Source organism: Polistes canadensis, unplaced genomic scaffold, assembly GCF_001313835.1.
Source record: "Polistes canadensis isolate GaletaPanama2010 unplaced genomic scaffold, ASM131383v1 scaffold_258, whole genome shotgun sequence".
Lineage (NCBI taxonomy): Eukaryota > Metazoa > Arthropoda > Insecta > Hymenoptera > Vespidae > Polistes > Polistes canadensis.
In genome coordinates, this window is record NW_014569805.1 from 42,048 (window position 1) to 51,582 (window position 9,535).

The 9,535-nt window shown below is 28.7% G+C and overlaps 1 protein-coding gene across 3 annotated transcripts in view; it reads left to right on the top strand.

Moving 5' to 3' along the window:
* LOC106790765 (V-type proton ATPase 116 kDa subunit a) overlaps nucleotides 1-9,535 on the top strand; it is a 23,186-nt gene that overhangs the window by 6,887 nt on the left and 6,764 nt on the right. The window contains exon 1 of one of the 3 annotated variants that reach the window (XM_014755902.1): nucleotides 6,982-7,148. The exons of the other annotated variants lie outside the window; for them this stretch is intronic. The gene's annotated coding sequence lies outside the window, so the exon portion shown is untranslated. Of the gene's footprint in view, nucleotides 1-6,981; nucleotides 7,149-9,535 lie in introns of those variants that run through there. 3 annotated transcript variants of the gene reach the window in all.

Genomic DNA, 9,535 nt, shown 5'->3' on the forward strand with positions numbered 1-9,535 from the left:
AAAAATAAAATAAATATCATATTAACATATTATATAATATAAGTAAATGATATATAATATACACTTTAAAAGAAAAGTCCATAATTGATACATTGTAAATTAAATTGAATTAGCTTAAATTTTTCTTCTTCTTCTTCTTTTTTATTGTCTCCATAGCAGAACCCTCGTCGAGTGTAAAGGGTTAAATTTAAAAAAAACCAATACACGAATTTTCTTTTGTAGTTCAACTCAATATCTTTAAATCCCAATATGAAATCGATATCGATAGTATGTACATATGTATCTATGTATTACGAAGTAAGAGTAAAAGTTCGATGGTTCCCCTTTTCTGACGAACTGAATGTGAGAAAATGAGAAAGAAAATGAGAAAGAGAGTGAGAGAAAGAAAGAGGAGACATCATCGACTCATTCCTTTCTTTCTTCTTACGGTCGTTGACATTTCTAAACTCGTGAAGCTAAGCTAGCAAGCTAGGCTAGGCTAGCTAGCTAGGCTTCTCCTTCTTCACGTTACATTCCATTAATTCAGTAAACAGAGTGTAGTTTATTTGAACACGCTGGTAACTCACTTCATAAGCCGAAATTGACGAGCACATAAATCCACCTATGCGTGCCGAACAAAAAATCCTTTTTTCTTTTTTTTCTTTCTCTCGTGGTTTTATTCTTTATTTTTGTACCACTCGTAAAATTACAGTAGTCCTACGGTCACTTCTTTTCTATTTCTTTTTTTTATCATCATCATCATCATCATCATCTTCTTGTTCTTCTTGTTTTTTATATTGATATTTAAATCGTTTAGTTATGCCAGAAAAAAGTGGGGGGGGGCTGCTATTCTTCTTCCGTTCACTGTTTATTTTCATTTTCTGTTTTTTAACGTAACGAATTATTTTTACATTAGCCAGAAGAGAGTTAGTTTTCTTCGGTAGGAAAATTATTTTGATAGATCTTGTGTCTGTGTGTGTGTGTGTGTATGTTAATCTCGTTTGACTTAAGATAATAATAATATTCGTTAAGTATAGGAAAAAAAAAGAGAGAGAGAGAGATAGAGAAGAAATTTCCTTTAACGATTTTGACACACGTCAAGGATTATTTTTATATAACACGAGAAAGAATAATTATTCTAATTTTCTATAGAAAAATCATGCACGCAAATGCACACAAGTGCATTTTTAATTTCGTATCTTGTAGTCGTTTGATCCAATCAAAAGGAAAGGGGGAGGAGGAAGGGGAAACGTTTTGTTATTTTTAAATAAAAAAGAACATTGTCACACATATAGAGTTACGCATTAATTTACGGGGTTAAAATAATATTGCCAAGAATTTTTTTTTTTGCTGAACTATGCAATTTTTCATAGGACTATTGTTAGTATAATAATTGTGCAGGAAAAATCATAGTATCGTGGTAGAAGTTACATCAATCGTGGCCTATTGGAATTATTTAACTACACGTCGGGCTTTGCTATTATCGACTGAATCGACATGAATGCACTGACACACATACACAAACACTCGTGTAATAATGTAAATATATAGGGTGGACTGAGAAGTAATGTTACATGTTATTGTTTTCATCTAATGTTAATATTTCATTTCGTTAATATTCATTTTATTGAATTTGATTTGTAAAGTAATGGTTACATATTGTTTTCATGGAATGTTAATGTTTCATATATAAGTCTCAAAGGGAATTATAGACGGTTAATAAATCTGATGAACAATTTATTTTGAACTAGTTGTACGTTTCGTCCCTTACTGGGGATTTCATCAGCAACTACAAATTTTTTATTATGACTTGTTAATAAATATAAACATTACAATAAATTCTAATTTTGTTTACCTTGATCATTTAGTTCACGCGTCAATACATATTATCTTTTTTACAGAGTCATACATTTCAATAAAACWTAACATATTACAATACAATTTGATCCTAAAAACAAGCTTATCTTATCACACGTAATCATATACTGATTCTATCTAGACTAGTGTTTAATAATCTAGGCATCTTCCGTATTATGATGTCCTCTATCTGTGTGTCCTATTATGATAATTAAATTTTAAAATTTCATTATAGATGTTGTTTAGATTGTTCGTGTCTGTCCTATAATTAACTGTATTGTTATTTGTTATATGGTACATTTCGCTTATATTCCTTTTGTACCAGTTGTCTTCTCTGTCTAAAATGGCTGTCTCTTCAAATTTAAACTCGTGTCCTGTTTTAAAATGGTGCTCGGCTAACGCAGTAGTATTATTCTTTTGAGCATTTGTAGGTTTACAATCATTCTTATGTTGTTCTAATCTTTTTTTTAATTTTTGTTTGGTTTGTCCTATGTAACATAAATGATCAAGGTAAACAAAATTAGAATTTATTGTAATGTTTATATTTATTAACAAGTCATAATAAAACATTTGTAGTTGCTGATGAAGTCCCCAGTAAGGGACGAAACGTACAACTAGTTCTAAATAAATTGTTCATCAGATTTATTAACCGTCTATAATTCCCTTTGAGACTTATATATTAATATATTTTTTGGACAAGAATATTGATAATTAAGTTAATGTTTCATTTCATTAATGTTCATTTGATTGAATCGTAATCATGAAAAACATGAAAATGTAAAATGTACAATCTTTTTTTTTATTGAATTTATATTTATTATCTTCGTATATAATACTTCATACTTTCAAGAGATCTGTTCGTTATCGGTTTATATTATTATTTTGACAAAGAAGGGGATGGCAGCACAAATACCAGAAGAAAACTTCAATAGTCGGTAAAGTCAATTTCTTTGATACTTTCATACTAATTACGTATAATTAAATGAGTCATCTATAATTAGATGTATTTATGTGCTAATGTAAATTTACATTCCCATTTTAACGGAGAAAGTTTAGTCGAGAAAGGAACGCGAATAAAAATTACATACATGCACAAACATATGTATATATATATCCATAAAAAAGGTGTCCCAATTGAAGGAGAGGTCACGTTAATATTTTCTTTCTTTTCTTTTATTTTAATAATATGAAATATATATATTTAAGACATACTTTGGTTTGTTTCAACAAACATTTGATCATTTGGTAAAGTAAGGTTTCCGATTAAATTAGGCACGTTGTCGAAATTTTATTTTCCATGAAGTATCTTTTTTGAAATCTTCATATAACGCATACATTTTTCATATAATTAAAAATAAAGAAAATATATTTACGTGGTGGTGGTGGCGGGGGACCTTTTTTTAATTGGAACATCCCATGTATATACAAATACAATATGTTCTTGATTTAAAAATATAATTTCGTTTAAAAACGTCGATGATCTCGGATGATTGTGAAGATATTTTGCGGTTTCCTTTGTCGTATTTGAGCAGATGTAACATACGTATGGTTATTAAGGTTATTCAGTCGTTGATTGCGGTCCAAGGTTCCAACTACTTAGCCATTTTGTACGAGTACTCGGCGTAGGTCGTTTGCCAGTGGCTAACTTGCTCAATATGAGTATCATAACCGAAAGATGATCTCAAGAACGTTTCATTAAACTATGAAATTGTCTGTATCATTTCATGTATGATTTTAATATTAATCGAATTTGTCATGTTGCAAAAACGAATGATTTAAAACGAGGAAAAAACGAAGAACTTAAATAACTCGACTAATTAGGTGGTTTTCATTGAAGAGATCAAATTATTTCTCGCGAAACTATTTTCTCACGATAATAATAATAATAATAGACTTTAACCGTATTGTTAGAGTCATTAAATATAATTCATACGAAAAAAAAAAAATGAGACCCTTTTATTATCACAACTGTAGAATATTGTCTGAAATCATTTTATTTTATCTTTTTTGAATTATATAATATGAAATTATTATAGATTATCTTGAAATTGTTCTTCCAAATTTTATATCTCATACCAAATTCCAACTATTTAAATAAAGCCAGTTACATATATGTATATGTGCGTGTTGCATCTTTGAACTTTAGTTTCATACATATACATATATATATATCCTAGAGAAATAATATCACGTGAACGCGTTTATTTAAATGTAGACTGGTGTGTGGACAACACGAAAAACCACAAACCAGACACAGTATTACTAATACTGGTGGCCCACATTCGGGCTTGCGTGTACTATTCTTTACGTGCGTTTAGAATTTAACGTTGCACAATCTGTCCTGATTATTGTGCAAACGCGCGACACATTCACTGTGCAAAACATGCTGTTTTATAAAACAACACATAACACACATGAAATAATAATTAACTGCATTTTGCACGCATCGAGGGACTTACTAATAAGTTCAGAGAAGCGTCAATAGAATAAATGAGGAATCAAAAGAGGATTTTGTTTCGTCATCATCATCACCATACAGCATTGAACACAAAATTGTAATTGTGTAAATTGTTTCTACTTGAACGAGGTATTGTAAAATAGTAAATGTCATTCTACAAGTAATAATGCTGTCCTTTCATATTTCTTCTAGGAACAATTTCGAATTGTATATTCCTAATTCAGTAAAATGTTACTAAGATTTGAGTTCTACCTTCAGTAAAATGTGTGTGATTTCGGATTCTATATATTCCCAATTCAGTAAAATGTGTGGATTTCGAATTCTATATTCTCAATTCAGTAAAATGTTAAAAAGTTTTGGGTTCTACCTTCAAGTAAAATGATTTCGAATTCTATATTCCCAATTCAGTAAAGTGTTACTAAGTTTTCGGTTCTACCTTCAGTAAAAGATTTCGAATTTATATTCCTAATTCAGTAAAATGTTTCTAAGTTTTGGGTTCTACCTTCAGTAAAATGATTTCGAATTCTATATTCCCAATTCAGTAAAATGTTAAAAAGTTTGGGTTCTACCTTCAAGTAAAATGATTTCGAATTCTATATTCCCAATTCAGTAAAGTGTTATTAAGTTTTCGGTTCTACCTTCATAGTAAAATGATTTCGAATTCTATATTCCCAAATTCAGTAAAATGTTATTAGGTTTTGGGTTCTACCTTCAGTAAAACGTAACTAAAAAAGTTTTAGTTTTACCTAAATTAGGATATAATTAAGCCTCTTGTAATGTAAAGAGGCTTCCAAAAATTGCATCTCACATTTATTAGATGCGGATGCGGGTTATATCATAATGGGTTTTAGCAACAGTGCCCTCACTAAACGATCATTGAATACTTTGCTCCCCAAAGACAAGGATAAATTTGTGATAGCAAGTAATGCTTACATATAGTTATCAATGAGTGTTCACTTACGAGAAAGTAACTGCCATCTTGTGATACTTTTGGATATCAGAAATATGTCGCGGGAGATACGATTTAAAGAATCGATATTATTAATTTTAATTAATTTCACGTAATGAAAGATGTTTCCTTTGAAAAATTGATTTTCAAACGTTAATTGTAAAACGTTTTCTTGTTAATTTTCCAATTAAATATCGAAATATACGTGTTCCACGTAAACGTTTCTGTTACGCAGGTAAAAACGTGTGCCTTCTTCTCGTTGCATTATGAATTTGGGTCACGAGATAGGCCTCTTTGTATTTACTTTTTATTATCTCCAACATAAATTTATTTCATTCTATTAACCGTTCTTCTTCACTTCTTTTTTTCTTTCTTTCTTAAAGCAAGCTTTTTAAAGCTGTCACCTGGGGGATGGGGGATGGGGGGAAGAAGGTAATTGCAGAATGTTTGGGGTGCATGAATCTTTTTTTAAACATTAACGAATGAGAAATTGAAAAAAGAATTTAGTTGTAACAAAAGAAATTTCATAAATTTTGCATTTGACGATGAAAATATCGAACGTGTTAAAGAAGAAGATAAAAAAAAAAAAAACAGGCGCCTTAGGATACGACAACAATTATATAGATCGTTTATTATTGAAAAACAAAATAATTTGAATAACATACCGCATAAAATGATTTATACGACTGTATAATGAAAAATTGATTTAAAGTGCAACAATGGAAGAAGGTACGCAGAACATAAAGATAACCGCGTTCACGTAGTCGTAACTTTTTTCCTTATCTCTAAGTAATGTATATAGGTGTTATGATGTTATTGTTATAAGGCGAATGAAAAAAAAAAAATTAAAAAAAAAAAAAAAAAAAGAAAAAGAAATATAAAGGAGAATATTGTCATTGGGTGTAATCGTAAAAGCTTATCTTTGAAACATGTAGAATGGGAACAATTTTTCAACGATAGTATATTTCACGTATTATCATAGAAAATAAGTAGAAATCGATCATAATTTGTGTTACAGTAATTATCAAATTTAACTAATTGTAAGTAAAAAAAAAAAAAAAAAGAAAATCCATTGTCATAATTACTATCACACATATATATACACACATTATAATAAAATTGACTTGTTTATTTCTCAATTGATTGAATTCATCAATTCATTATCTATTTCTTTCTAAATACACACACACACACACACAATAAGTATATATATCATGTACGAGTGTGTAAAAATCAAATTTAAAAAGTGATCGTTTAAATAATACTTCTTATATTTTTTGATTTACGATTAATATCACAAACATTTAAAAAAGTACATATACTTATATATATGTGTCCGTATGTAATGTGTGAGTGAACAAAGATCGATAATCGTATATCATGTGTATTGGAAAAAGAGAAAACAACTTATTAGAGAAGGCGGTGGCCTATGGAAGTTCATCACGAGGTTTCTCTCTCTCTCTCTCTCTCTTTCTCTTTGTGTCCACACCCCAACCCTTCTTCTTCTTCTTCTTCTTCTCCTCCTCCTCCTCCCTACTCCACCCTTTATTACACCTCACTTCACTTCACCACCATCACTACAACCACAACCATCACCACCACAACAACAACCAACACCACCACCATTACTACTACTACTTCTACTCTTTTCTCTCTTTGATGTAGGAGGAGGAGGAGGAGGAGGAGGTGGGGGAGGAGAAGGTGGGATTTATTCAAGCGTAGTGTTGAATCTAGTCAAATCACTCGTCATCGTGTTCAGTGTTGCACCTGCCGGATCGTACGAAAGCTTCACTTAGTTATTTTTCCTTGTTGATCTTTCAGTTTTCTTCGTGTTTTTCTTTGCTGGTGTTGCCAATTGTTTTTTTGTATTTCTTTCTTTCTTATTTTCTTTCTCATTCTCGAAAGGTTTGTGTTAAACAATAATTATTAATTTTATATTATATTTTTGTTTGTTTAAGGTATCTCATTGAATAATATACGTATATGTATATTGAATATATTTTTTGTTGGTTATATTCTTAATTAATTAAATAAATGATTTACATTTCGGGTTTTCTTATTTTGAAAATAATATCCCGGGAACGTTTATACGCATGCTCGAAGTAATTTCATTATGTATATGTATATGTATATGTATATGTATTCATTATTAGTATGTAGATCGTATAAATACAATACGAATAATAAATTATTATTCGATTAATCAGTCTCACGTGTGTTTCTATTAAATAGTTATTATCTTTTTTTAAGACTCGTGTATGCAGCTATGATGATGACATTGAAGATATGATGATTATTATATTTTCTTGTTTTTTTTTTTTTTTTTTTTAATTAAATTCGAGAACACAGTTATACTCACTACTGTATATACGATTCAAATATCATTAATCTTCATTATAATTATATTTTGTATTGTTTTCTTTTTTTTTTTTTTCTTTAGAGAAATTATTTATTACGATATAAAAAAACGATTTGAATAATAGCGTGATCGTAGATACCTCGCTTTGTTGATTATAATGATCTATAGAAAAAAAAACAAAAAAACAGAATAATTAAAAATGTGGAAGAATTGTTAGTTTTCTTTTTTTTTTGTTTTCAAAAATAATTTCTCAATCGATACATCGATTCAACTTATAACGGTACTTATTTCTTAATCACGTTTCCTTTTTTAGATAATTTATCGTAGTTTGTTGATCAATCAACCAATCAACGTATAACACACAACCAAAGAATATTCAAACGACACAAAATATACACGATAACGCATTATTATTTTATATAATAATCATTTTTACGATCACGATCATTTTCACGATATCTCAAATTAATATCAATGATTAAAAATTAACCAAACGAACAAATATTTCTACTATTAATTGTAATTCGTAAGAGAAAACGATAGAACGTAATTAAAATATTGAATTTTCGTTGTTTAATTAAATTTTTCTTTCGTGGAAAAATTATTATTATTATTATTATTAAAGAGTAGGGGAAATAAGCAACGATATCAGAAAAAAAAAAAAAAGAAAAGAAGATAAATGAGATATTTATTATAACCATCATTTATTCTCTTTGACTTATCGTTCATATCGTGAAGTGGCATAGATTAGAATCTGGAATTTCGATCGATCGTTTCTTAATAAAAGTTTACTATTTAATAATAATAATAATAATAATAATACTAATAATAACAATAACAATAATTATGACGATGATAGCAATGATTATAATAATTTAATAATAAATATAATATTAATATATATATTGAAAAATATATATTTACCATAAAAATTCGGTCATTACTTAAAATTCATCTAAATTATTGATTTTTCTCATATACTACGATACACACACATATATATACATATATATATATATATATTCTCTCTTAAACTTGGTTAATACTTATCTAGAATAGTAAACACTCGAAAGAGAGGAGGTGGAGGGTGATGGGTGGAGGTAGACAGACGAAACGAACATTTTTTTTTTACATTTGATAATAATATTGACATTAATAAAAAAAAAAGATTTTTGTAGTAGTAGTAGTAACGTACATCGAAGTGTAAAATAAATTAAGCTAATTAGGTTCATTTATCATTACTTTCCTCCATATGGTATTCTCACGCGACATTTGTTTCTTTTTTTTTTCTTTTTTTTCTTTTTCCTATCATTCTTTAAACGCATGCGCGTGGCTGCACCCTCGTATCTTTTAACAGGTAAAATCTATCATTGGATAAATCGATGATCAAGGACCCTCGTACCTCGTCCTTACAGGAGTGTCTCATTTTGTATTCAATACAATTCATTATTGTATATTTTTTTGTTGTTGTTTTAATTTTATTTACGCGAAAAAGAATTCATTAAATTTTCCAATTTATAATCTAATCGAAGTATCGATTAACACATTTTTATCGTATCACTCTGTCCTTTTTTTTCCTTCTCTTTTCTTTTTTTTTTCTTTTTTTATTTTTCGTTAATTTTGTTTTTTATTTTACGTAATCATCGATTGAATCACGAATAGATTGTGATCATTCAGGTGTTAATTATCGCGACTATGTTAGATAAGGGATACGTTCAATTGTAGTTCGATAAACGTATGTATATATATATATGTTACTTGTGAGATCGAAATTGGATAATTTTAAGATTTATATGGTGAAATGTGTTAACATATACCAAATACCTTGTGATGAAATGATTGAATATTTAGGATTAGAATTATACATTAATATTTTAGGCATGCATCTACATTTGGTATTTTTCAATGATAAAATATATATTAATATTATATT